Source organism: Stegodyphus dumicola, chromosome 2, assembly GCF_044657685.1.
Source record: "Stegodyphus dumicola isolate Sdum_Otavi_A_Nest chromosome 2, ASM4465768v1".
In the NCBI taxonomy this organism is placed as follows: Eukaryota; Metazoa; Arthropoda; class Arachnida; order Araneae; family Eresidae; genus Stegodyphus; species Stegodyphus dumicola.
This window is the reverse complement of record NC_140769.1, coordinates 1207884-1220551: the sequence shown is the minus strand read 5'-3', so window position 1 is coordinate 1220551 and position 12668 is coordinate 1207884. Positions and strand designations below refer to the sequence as shown.

The 12668-nt window shown below is 31.3% G+C and overlaps 1 protein-coding gene across 1 annotated transcript in view; it reads left to right on the top strand.

The window, feature by feature from the left end:
* The first annotated feature begins 2325 nt into the window (after window positions 1-2325).
* The window catches only part of LOC118194141 (intermembrane lipid transfer protein VPS13A-like), a 483044-nt gene continuing 472701 nt past the window's right edge, over window positions 2326-12668 (top strand). Inside the window, exon 1 of the mRNA XM_085810380.1 lies at window positions 2326-2440. The gene's annotated coding sequence lies outside the window, so the exon portion shown is untranslated. The remainder of the gene's footprint in view (window positions 2441-12668) is intronic.

Sequence of the window (12668 nt, the reverse complement as noted above, 5' to 3'; positions counted from 1 at the left end):
GGTGTTACCTTTATTTATTAAAATTCAGTTCAAGAGCAATATCGCAAAATAATTTTAAAATGAAATTTTAATAATAGCAAAATAATTTTTAATTTTAGAATAATATCTTTAGAATTTGCGATACACAGTCTCGCGCGCTGGAGATAAAAATGTTTTTTTTCTGCACAACGTTGCCATTGCTAGCTTTGAAATCCTTGAGTTTGTTAATCAAAAATTCGTTAAAGTTTTACAAAATATGGAATCGATAATAAAACAAATTTCAAATTTCAAATTTGGGTTTCCAGATGCCCACATTCGCAAGAGGACTACGTTATTCAAATTTGGATGGCTCTGGTACCGTTGTTTTAATCCAATGCGAGAAACGTACACACATTTGTGCAGATTCTTCATTATTTAATTTTTTTAAATATAATACGGGGCGATAATATTTGGTGGCAAAAATTTGAAAAGTGAAACAACACTTGTAGTGAACCAACGGAAATTAATAATTCTTCTGGGGAAATTGCCCCTTTGGACTAACAATAACAATAAAAATTATAAAAACGTAAATCTAATAAATATTTTTAAAACTTTCGTTCATATTCTTAGTGTAATTAATACTTATTATCTTTAAGCTATTGATATGTAATTATTTGTGTGATGATTATGCTTTATTTTATACAGAAAAATGTAAAGGGGTCTATCTGAGGAAGTGGTTGGGAGGCCTTGTCATACGCTAAAAGATGTCTGCAGTTTATGTATTGCAACGTATGTTAAGTATACCATAACACCTATTTCATTGCTTCTCAACTTCTTTTTGGCCCCACATACTTCTTTGACGAGGTAAATTGGAAAAAAAAAAAAAAAAAAAAAAAAAAAAAAAAAAGCATAGAAAATGTAAGTCCCAAAACTTTAATAAAACTGAATACTTAACATCCAAAATTAAAAGCTGAAAACATTGACCCACCTGACGCTATGAATTTTCCCTCTGGTTAAAAATCCCTAGTAAATGTTCTTCTTAACCTATTCAAAATGTTAAAAAAAATATGATTAAGTTACAGCAAAGTTATCAAAAACGAAATTCGTTTAGAACAGAGATTCTTAAACTTTTTTCAGTCGAGACCCGATTTCATCACCGAGATTTTTTCGCTATCCCAGAACCCCATTATATTTACGAAAATTTTATGGGACTCTTATAATCATAGCGCAAATCCGACGCACGTGCGAGTGAAACTGTCAATTTATTCACTTGTACTGTAATATACTATTGCAGTTTTAGGTCATTAACTTTAATTTCTAATTTTAAGACATAGAACAATGTGAAAATTTTAAATAAGTAACAGACGAAATGACAGCGTCGCGTGCAAAGCAAGGAAAATGAACGTTTATATTATAATATGAATGCGTCGAAACGTTTTTCGTCTTTTTTTTTTTTTTATTTGCCTGTATTGTCTTATCTTTATCTATTTTCAGATACACTGTGTAAAAAAAAAAAAAGAAAAAAACTGAAGGTTTCAGATTTTAAATTACGTCTAAAGAGGCGGTTTTAACGTTTTGTGTGTTACCTTTATTTATTAAATATCATGTTCTTTGCACTTAAAATTCGGTTCAACAGCAATGTCGGAAAATAATTTTAAAATGAGCATATCTTTAGAATTTCCGATTAACAGTTCTGCGCGCTGGAGATAAAAATTTCTTTTTTCCTCCCGTAGAGTGTTGCCATTGCTCGCTTTTAAATCGTTGAATTTGTTAATCAAAAATTCATTAAAGTTTTACAAAATATGAAATGGATAAGGAAAGAAATTTAAAATTTGGGCTTCCAGATGCCCATATTCGCAGTAGGATGACGTCATTCAAAATTGGTTGACTCTATGTACCGTTGTTTTATCTCAATGCGAGAAGCATACATGCATTTACGCACATTCTTCATTATTTAATTTCTTCAAATATAATACAGGATATTTGGTGGCAATGATTTGAAAAGTGATGCAGCCTTTTAAAATTTTCAACGCAAAATCGCAAAACGGAAACAATAGTCCTTCAGGGACAGAGCCCCTTTGGATTAAAAATATTTGGTAATTCTAAAATTATAAGTTAAAGAAATATCAAAACTGGTCAAATTTTTGGCGACCCTCTGCTGCAGGTCCCAAGACCCCTGTGGGGATCGCGAACCACAGTTTAAGAAATCATGGTTTAGAGGTTAATATGAAAGGCGGAAGCGGTTAAATGTCGTATTTGCGACCGTCGCTCATCAGATCGACCTGCGCTGGACGCTCCGTCGCCGCCTCATTCTCAGTTCCGATCGGTAGATGTCGCTTTCTTCCGAACAACCTGCCGCAGTGCTCACGTGATGCCGCAGCGCCCCCGCGCTTTTCGGCTTCTCCGACATCCGAAACAAACGCCGGGGGACGAAGAGGGAACCCGTGGTTAATACGAGGACCATAACCGCCGGTTACGTTAGGTAAGTGATGTTTATCATCCCCCCCGCGAATAAACCCAGCTGTTATCCAATATATATACGGGAATACTTCAAAGGTAATTTCTGTTCCAATTTCTGATCCAGATTCTCTCTGATCTAAGGATATTCACCGATTATTCGTTCGATTGTATCCGTTTTTTTTTCCTGAAGCGTGTGGGGGGAGGGGAGATTCTTCGGTTCGTACAATTGTTTGTGAATAGTGTCAGGTGACTTTTTAACCTCTTTTTTTTTGTCAGTTTTTCATGAAATTACAGTATATATTGTGGTGTTTGAGGAAATTGATTAGTGATGAGGACGATCACTAAATAATTTAATGGAGATTTCGGAGCAGTTTCACATTAAAAAAAAAATGGATACTATTTTAAAAATATATTTTTCATTTTAAAAATTGAAAGAAAACGATGCTCTTGTTTGTTCGTTTTCTCAGCTAAGTCTGGAAAAAAAAAAAAAAAAAAAAAAAAAAGTGTTCTTTTCAAAGTGAGTAAATTTATATTTTCTCATAAAGTCATTACTTCAGAATCAACTTCAATTATTCAACGAGCTTCTTTTCTTTATACAATATGAACTTGTACACTTCGCAAAAAGAAAAATTTGAAAGGTTTCAGATCTTAAATTACTTCCAAAGGGTTATTTTTTTAACGTTTTATGTATTACTTTATTTATTAAATATCATATTCGTATATAAACATAAAATTCACTTCATCGGCAATATCGCAAATTAATTTCAAAATGAGCCTATCTTCATAATTTCAGACACAGTCTCGCGCGCTGCGGATAATTTTTTTTTTTTTTTTTTTCGTACAGTGTTGGCATTGATCGCTTTGAAATCGCTTACTTTTTTAGTCAAAAACTTGTTGAAGTGTTACAAAATCTGAATTTCATAAGCAAACAAATTTCAAATCCAAATTAGGGTTTCCACATGCCCATATTCTATGGAAGATTACGTTATTTAAATTTTGATGGCTCTAGGTACCGTCGTTTTATCACTATGCGAGAAACATACATTCCATTTATGCAGATTCCTCATTATTCAATTTCTTTAAATATAAGACAGAGCGATAATATATGGTGGCAAAGATTGGAAATGTGATACAGCCTCAAAGTTTCCATGCGAAATGCCAAAACGAAATTAATAGTAAAGAGGGAGACAGTTCTACATGGATATGAATTTGATTTACATATAGCATTGTTCTAATGCAGGTATTTTCACACAAAATCGAACTTTTTCTGAAATAAGATACAGATTTTTTCCATATTTCGATTCTACGACTCGAATTTTGCAAAACTGCCAAGGTTTGTAAAAATCGCAGGGGTAGCTTTTTTTAAAGAATTAGCTCTCAATATTTTAGCTCCTCAATGTTAGTTGAATTTGATAATATTTATCAATCTCTTTTTTTATTAAAGTGATATGATTCTTCCTTTCATATTTCGAAATTTAGGTTCGTTCCAAATAAAATTCGCCCATTTTTTGTGATTTACTTTGAGAATTTATATTTTTGAATAATTTTTATAAATTTTTCGAAAAAACTTTTGAATCATAACCGAAACAATTTTTACCATCAAAGCAAATGTACTCCTAAGCACACCTGCAAAAAAATTAAGAGTTCTTTATTCAGAATTTCCTCAGATATACATGAATTTACGGATTGGCGCGTTTTGAAATTTGGCGTATTTGTTTTAAGCCATAACAACGCCAAATGTAGTTTACGCACTTCCTTAAAATTATTTGAAAGTACTATGAAAGATGACTTTTTTCCCGCTGGTGTACAATAAAAAGAAGGAAAGAAAAATAGGTTGCTATAAATTAAGAAGTTCGCCAACTATTCTTGGCGCAAACTGAAAAAAATGCACCCAGATAAATTCTTAAATTTCTCACTAAAAATTGCAAAATTTAATATCTAGGCCTGATTTGAATCGCAGAATCGAAATATGGAAAAAATTGGGATGTTATTTCAGAAGAACTCCTATTTTCTGTTAAATTAATGCTACATATAAATCTAATATATATCCTAAGTTGTGCTTTCGAGACATGAAAAACGCAATTTGAATTTTGTCGATCCGCCCAGTAGAACGGAAGATATAGAACTGTCCCTCCCCCCTCTTTTTTTTTCGCAATGTACATGGTATGTGGAGTTTACTTGTTTTCTGATGTAAATACAAATGAAAATTAATCTTTTGGTATCTGTAAAATCTTCAAACCTCTGGATAAGATTTATATCACACTGCGAATTAATTAACTCGCTTTATAAATTTTTAAGTTCGTTTCTAATGATGATGAAAATTATGTAATTCCAAACTTCAAATAACTAAAATCTTCAAATGTTGACACCACCATAATTAATATGTCTTCGCCGGAATAAAACCGGAGATCTTCAAATCAAATTGCATGCGTGTCGAATGTACGATATGAAAACAGCTGATTAGGCAATTTTATTCTTATTAACAAAATCACAATATTTTATTATCAAAACGAAAAACATTTTAAATAAATTTTAAATTTCCCTTACTAAATATTCATCGAAACATACATAAACAGCGGTAATAATAGCGCAAAAGGAAAAAAAAAATCGAATTTAACATTAATTCTCTATTTAAAATCAAAAAGTCTTGTATCTTGTACCTTTAAGACGTTTTTGTTGGTTACATTTTGTTATTCGAACATATTGCCAGCTAAATATTAAATTTCCAGACTAACATGCCTTTAAAATTGTTCGAATATGTTTAATTAATAACATACTTTAATTTATTAACTTTACTTAATTACTTTAGTCATTAAATAACTAACTTTAATAAATAAGTTACGAAATCTTTCTAAGCTTGCAAAGAAAATTTGCCGAGTGCTGCAAAATTTGAAAATAAATAATGACTACCTAGTATCTTTTTCTAATTTATTAAGTTTTTTTGACGCATAAATAAAAATGCACATCATTACATGTAATAAATCATAAACTTCGCTTATTTCTTATTATAGGCCAACACTCGAGAGCGTTTCAATTCCGTTAAAGTTTGTAGACTTGCAGAAAAATGGGGGGAAAAAAAGCTGTTTCCATTTAAGTGTATCTACAAACAAAGCAATTATTATTATATATTATTCAAAACAATTAATAATTATTCAATTAATCAAAATTATTCAATTATTGCAAAATTTTCCCCCTTATTTTATTAATTTTTGGACATAATTACGATAAAAAGCTAATCAAATCTGTGTCTTGAAATCTTTGAATAAGATTAATTAACTCTACGAGTAGAGTTTGTTTAAATAATCTTATTCACATTGTGAATTAATTAAAAGGTTTTCTAGTGCATTATTCACATTCTTTTTTATTGCTAATGAAAATAATATAAACTAGGACATCTACTAACTAAAATCTCGAAACGTTTGCAATATAACAAATACGTAACCGAAATGTATGTGCGTGTCGCATAAACTACCTTTTCGAAGACCACCCATTTGAGACCGAAAGATCTTTATCTATAAAGAAGAAAGTCTGTTTGTTTGTCCTCTTATAACTCAGTCTCTACTATAGCTATCGTCACCCAACTTTCTACGATTCTTTTCTGGGTCCCAGAAAAGATCGACGTCCACCTTTTTACCCAAAAAAAGTAGCTAAAATCAGAGATATTAATTAAAAACTCGGAAAAAAGATTATTTTCGCCGTCATTTTTTTCGAGTGGCAACAGCCTCGCAAACTGGAGATGACAATCTGCTTTATTTCGAAAGTTGTTGCCACTGCTCGCTTTCAAATCCTAGGCTTTGTTAATGAAAAAGTTCTAAGTTTTACATTGAAATAAAAATAACATTGCCAAACATTAAATACATTATTCCCGATTTCAAACATTCATGGGAAGTTATTTCGACTATTCCCATGTTCCTACGACTTTAATCAGCGGAGATATTAATTAAAAACTGCAAAAATATTAATTTTCGCACTCATTTTTCCGAGTGGCAACAGTCTCGCGCGTTGGAGATAAAAATGCTTTATTTCGAAAAGCTCCTGCTCGCTTTCAAATCGTAGAGTTTGTTTATCAAAAATTTTTAAGTTTTACACATTCTGTATATATAAGGAAGAAAGTCTGTTTGTGTGTGTGTTTGTCCGCATTATTGATTTCTGATTAATTATCCTCAATTTTTTTGCCACGTTTAATAGACTAAAATTGAATATAATATAGGTGAAATATTTGGATGGAACTTTGCTTTTACTACCGTTGGATTAGAAAGACGAAAATCATTGAAAACTACGTGCCATTGTTGCTGATATAATGAGAGAGAATTTATTTTTTTATACGCGCCATTGTTGCTGATATAATGAGAGAGAAATTGTTTTTTTATCGAAATTTTTTATGTGGGTTCCAAATCGCAACAGACTGAAAAATGCGTGACTATGAATCGTATTTTTTGCATCATTATTAAAGAAGAATTACAGCGGTATCGTTCGCTCTGTTGCTAGATACATTACTCTCAATTTGACTTAACTGCCATCGGGTATTTTCTCTAGTTTAATACAAGCATTTCTTTATTTCATAATGTCTTTAGTGCATAATGAAAAGTAACTTTTGAAATTAAATTTCCGCCACTTAATTTAGACCTCTTATTACGTTGCAACTTCCGGGAACCCAAACAAGTATTGCAAACTAATCTAAAAAAATCGCTTCTATATTAAAGTCGGATAGGTAAAAGAGTGATTCTTTAGTGCCAGAATATCTAATCAAAGCGTTCCTCCAACATTTCTGGTGATAAAGCATCTAATATTCAGCTTTTAGACCGAGGTGATATGCAAGCTATCAAATGCCACTGCAGAAAACGATGAAAAGAATTGAATTTTGTGAAAATGAAGGAGATAAATGAGTTTATATCTCTGGCAGACGATATTGCAGTCATGGCAGGGGGTTCAGTCTCTTAAAATTAGACTCTAAAAAAAAAAAACTAAACTAGATTTATTAAACTAGTGTCTGTATTCTACGAGTTGATAATATTTTGAAAGAATAAAATAGGAAATATATAAAAAATCTGAAAGGTTTCAGATTATAAATTACGTCCAAAGGGGCGTTTTTTTTTAACGTTTTGTGTGTTACATTTATTTATTGAATGTCAGGTTCTTCGCACTTGAATCATAAAAGTCATTTCAACAGAAATTTCGCAAAATAGTTTTAAAATGAGCCTATCTTTAGAATTTCCGCTTACAGAGACTCGCGCACTGGCGATAAAAATGTTTTTTCTGTACAACGTTGCCATGGCTCCCTTTGAAATCCTTGAGTTTGTTAAGCAAAAATGCGTTAAAAGTTTTACAAAATAGGAAATCGATCATAAAACAAATTCAAAATTTCAAATTTGGTCTTCCGCATGCCCATATTCGTAAGAGGATTACGTCATTAAAAATTGCATGGCTCTATGTATCGTTGTTTTATCACAATGCGAGAAATATGTATACATTTACGCAGATTTTTTTTATTATTTAATTTCTCCAAATATAATGCAGATCTCTAACACTGGGTGGCAACAGTTTGAAAAGTGATTCTCCGTTTATAGTGATTCAACGCAAAATCGCAGAACGAAAAAAAAAAAAAAAAAAAAAAAAAAAAAAAAATAATCCTTCAGGAACAAAGCCTAAGTGGACTAAAAAAACTGTTTCGACAAATATGACTTTCATGTAGAAAAAGAACCACGAGGAACTGCAAAACTGTAACTAATGTTTGAGATATCGGTAGAGGTGAGTTATGAAATTCACGCTTAGAATCTCTATCGATTATTATTATTAACGTGTTCCACTCTAACACGGAAGGGAGGGATGCCTTCGTGGAGGACTTTCTAAGGGGAACTGGCTCGTATTAACCCTTTTCACTCGAAATCTTTTTCTTTCGGGCCAATCAGTAATTCAAGACGATTTTCCACATAATTAATGAATTTCTTACAGCTAATTTAAAATGATTTCACACACAATTAAAAGACATATAATGGTTCCTTTATGTCTGAAGATACTTGAGATCTTGTGGCTATTTCGCCGCGGGATACAGACGGTATTCTATGGATTCTGTGCACTTTATCTCTTCTGAATTTTTTCTTTCTCATGTTGCCATCACTGTCGCTTTCATTTCCGTTATTCTATTATATCGACTTTTGGCCTTCTTATAATTTTTATTTAATTGCCATTCTCATCATTCCTTACCTTCTCTCTATCGTGAAGTAGTCTATACATATGTGTAATTTCATTCATCAACAAAAAATTGAATTCATGTTCACCTAAGGGGTCTGGTACACCTTAAATCACTTAAGACCTTCGAATACGTTACTGTTGCAAGAATTGAGATGACTTATTTCTTTTAAAAGCAATTACTCCAAACGTTTCACAGCTCACTAAGAAATATAGCTGCTTTAGGAACTAGTAACAAGAACGTTTGTGTTGCTACAAATACTTTTATATAAACGGCGAGCCACTTTTCAAACTGTTACCAGTCCTGCATTGTATTTGAAGAAATTAAATAATGAAAAATCTGCATAAATGCATGTATATTTCTCGTATTGTGATAAAACAACAGTACATAGAGCCATCGAATTTTGAAATAAGACCAAATTTGAAATTTGGAATTTGTTTCATTATCGATTTCATATTTTGTAAGATTTCATATTTTGTAAAACTTTCACGAATTTTTGAGTAACAAACTCAACGATTTAAAAGCGAGCAATGGCAACACTTTAAGGGGGAAAAATACTTTTTTATCTTCAGCGCGTGGAACTGTGTATCAGAAATTTTAAAGATATGCTCATTTAAAAATTATTTTGCGCCATTGCTCTTGAACTGAATTTTATGGTTTGAGTGCGAAGAACGTGATATATAATAAATAAAGGTAACACACAAAACGTTAAAAAAAGCGCCTCTTTGGGCGTAATTTAAAAATCTGAAACCTTTCAAATTTTTTTTTTTTATTAGTTTTAGTTCAACTGCTTTGTGGCAAATTTTTGTATGCGTTCACATTATATTTCCACCTTGCGCGCATGATATTTTAAAAATGGCTAATGGTACATACTTGAAATTTGATGGCATTTTTTATATAGGAACTCTCTTCTAACTGAATGAAAAATATGATAAGATTTTAATATTTAAAAATTTTATACATGAAAGCATTAGATGTTTTAAAAATAAAATACATTTTATAAACCACAGTCCAAATAAAATAAGAATTTAACACGAAATTCTGAGGATTTTTGGTTCACAGTAATTTTCAAATGTTATAAAACGTATATATTAAATTTAGAATTAAATTACGCGACAGAATGTTCTAAACTGTGTCCGCAAGGCGGAAACATGACGTGAAAGCGTAATAAATTTTGTCACAAAGCAGATTAAATTATAAAAATATTTGTGGCAACACGAACTTTTTGGTTACTAGTTCCCGAAGGAGCTATATTATGTGTTGATCTGTAAAAAGTTGAAAGTAATTGCTTTTAACATAAATAAGTTATCCCAATTCTTGCAACGGTTACATATTCGAAGATCTTAAAGGTTTTAAGGTGCACCAGCCCAAATAGTTATTTCTTCGTTATATTCTATGCTAATTCTGCTTCGTTGCTTTGAAAATAATATTCCTATTGCCACGACCGTGAAGTTCAAACTAACGTCGAAGACGCATGTATAACAATAAATCTAAAAAATCTGATGTGTACACCACATGACTTCCTTGTACGGAATATTAAATTATACGCATTTTTTCTTGCATTTCATTTAAACTTATTGGATTAAATTAAATCTATTATTCGCCGACAGCACATAAACCACAATAGAATAAATGCATTCTTTAAAATTCACTCTATTTGTTTACCATAGCGACACTCTGGCGCTAGGCTCTCTTAACAGTATTATACTTCGTTCATATAATAACTCACAATGCACAAAATTTATATCATTTAAAGAATTATCTAATCGTTGCCACAGCCACATGTTCTATTCAAATACTATAATAAAGCTAGAACGATGTGTAAAAGAAATTAAGGAAAAAAAAAAAAAAAGTTTTTTCACAGACGTTTGAGTATTTCCCATTCAATTAGTTCAGTTCTCATTTCGCGACAAGGCAAAAGTGCATAAAAACTTAAAATATCTATATTAAAAATTACGAAGTAAATCTTAAACACTTATTTCCTCGAATAAATTACAGAATTGATTAAGCATGATTTAATTCGCAATAATAAATGAAGGCGTTATGTTTATGGTTGCGAAGCTTAGTTTCTCTAGATTGGCATCAAATCCACTATTCTGTTAAATTTTAAATGTAAACAAAGATGGCCGCCATGGTAAAAATCATTAGGCTTAGCCGCACTTAAACAAATTTTAAATTGTGGATAATTCTACAGATGTTGCACGCAGATTTACTAAAGGTATAAAAACCTTAACCGGAGGATATGAACAACATAATTCAATCATTTTTAAAACAAAAAATGCACAACTTACAAACATATAGGAATAAAGAGACTGAGCTTACTGAGCCGAGTTACTCTGTTACTGAAAAGTATATAAATATATATATATATAATATATATATTTATATACTTTTCGTGCGTCCGATTGCAACCAAAATACGAGGTGCACATCTGGATGTTATAGCAGTCTTATATAGAAAATTTCAACATTCTGAGGCTACTCGTTTTTGATTTATGCGATATACGTACGTATGTACATACGCACAGGCGTCACGCAAAGTTCTCTTCAGAATTCATTTTAAATCAGTTTTATAATTTCTTTGGGGAAAAAGTGTCCTTTATTTTGTGCTTATGTACTGAGATCGTTAAAACATCGTTAAAAACAAAAACATCGCTAAATTGCATTCGATAGCGAGGCCAGAGAATCTTTAGTTTAAGTTGTCATCTTTAGTTAATCGAGTTTAGGGGGGAGCTGCCCAGTATTTTAATTTGGTTACTTTATTTCTCAGTTTTACAGGTTTGCCATCATTGACGGTATGGTTTTTTAGTTTAGTTTTATATTTAGGAGTCTCTTTGCCATGTAAATGAGTCATGATTGATGATTTTATATTTTCCGTTTAATAGCGTTGCTTCTTATTATAATTACTTAGAAATTTTAATATTATGCAATTCACAATGTTTTTCAATTATGGACATCGCAAAAATTTTTCCTCCGATGTTCGCATGAAACATTTTGAATTTTTCACAAATTCACTTGCTTGTCCACATGAAATATTTTGAGTGAAGAATCAATTTCAAAACAGCAGACGATATTTTTCGTTTCAAATATTAAACTGTGTCAGAAATTTTTATTCCAAAATATTTGATTTTTTAGTTTAAAGAGGCAATTTTCCCTGAAGGACTATTAATTTCGTTTTGGAATTTTGCGTCGAAAACTTTAAAAGTCTGTATAACTTTTCAAATCGTTGCCACCACAGGGATAAATAGAAAGGGCTAGCTCATTTCTTTGTTCGACTCCTCGCCAACGCGAGCCTAATGGGGAAAATTAACAGGCAGTAATCTGACGTCACTGTGATGCCACCTGTTCTGATTTCCCGCGTTTAAAACTGCAGTTTCATTCAGCTGCGAGACGATTTTCTAGAGCTTACATATCCCAAATTAATTTTAATCATATATATATCTGTTTTCTAATAATGTATATATTTAAAATAATTTTTATATATGTAATTTTAGTCAGTTTTTATTTTAAATTCTTTATTGTAAAGTACCATTTACGTAATATGGCTTTTTGCGCTGTAGTAACTTGCCGTAGCACTTACAGAAGTACGAAAGGATGAGATATTTTATTTCATGGGACCAAAGGATCCAAATGAGGTTTTGCTTTTGACGAAAGAATGGATACACAAATGTCAAAGACAACATTCTATTAATGCGAAGAGCGGAAAAATCTGCAGCGAACATTTTCTATGCAGTGTTTATGAAGATGATATGAAAAATCGCTTGTTTGGATAGCCACAAAAAGAAACTGTTGAAATGGAATGCTGTGCCGAAAGTAAATTATGATGACAATAATAAATCGAAATTGATGATGACAATAGTAAATCAAATTTTAATGATTTTGAAATAAAACTCACAAATGAAAATATAGATATTCCTGAATGCCCTAAGTTTAAGGATAAACAAGAATGCATTGATAATTTGAAGAACAAAATAATATCCTTAGAAAATTGTATTAAAGTATTGAAAAATAGAGAAAAGAAAAATTTTAGAATGTTTGTTCAGCGGCAAAGAAGGTGGACG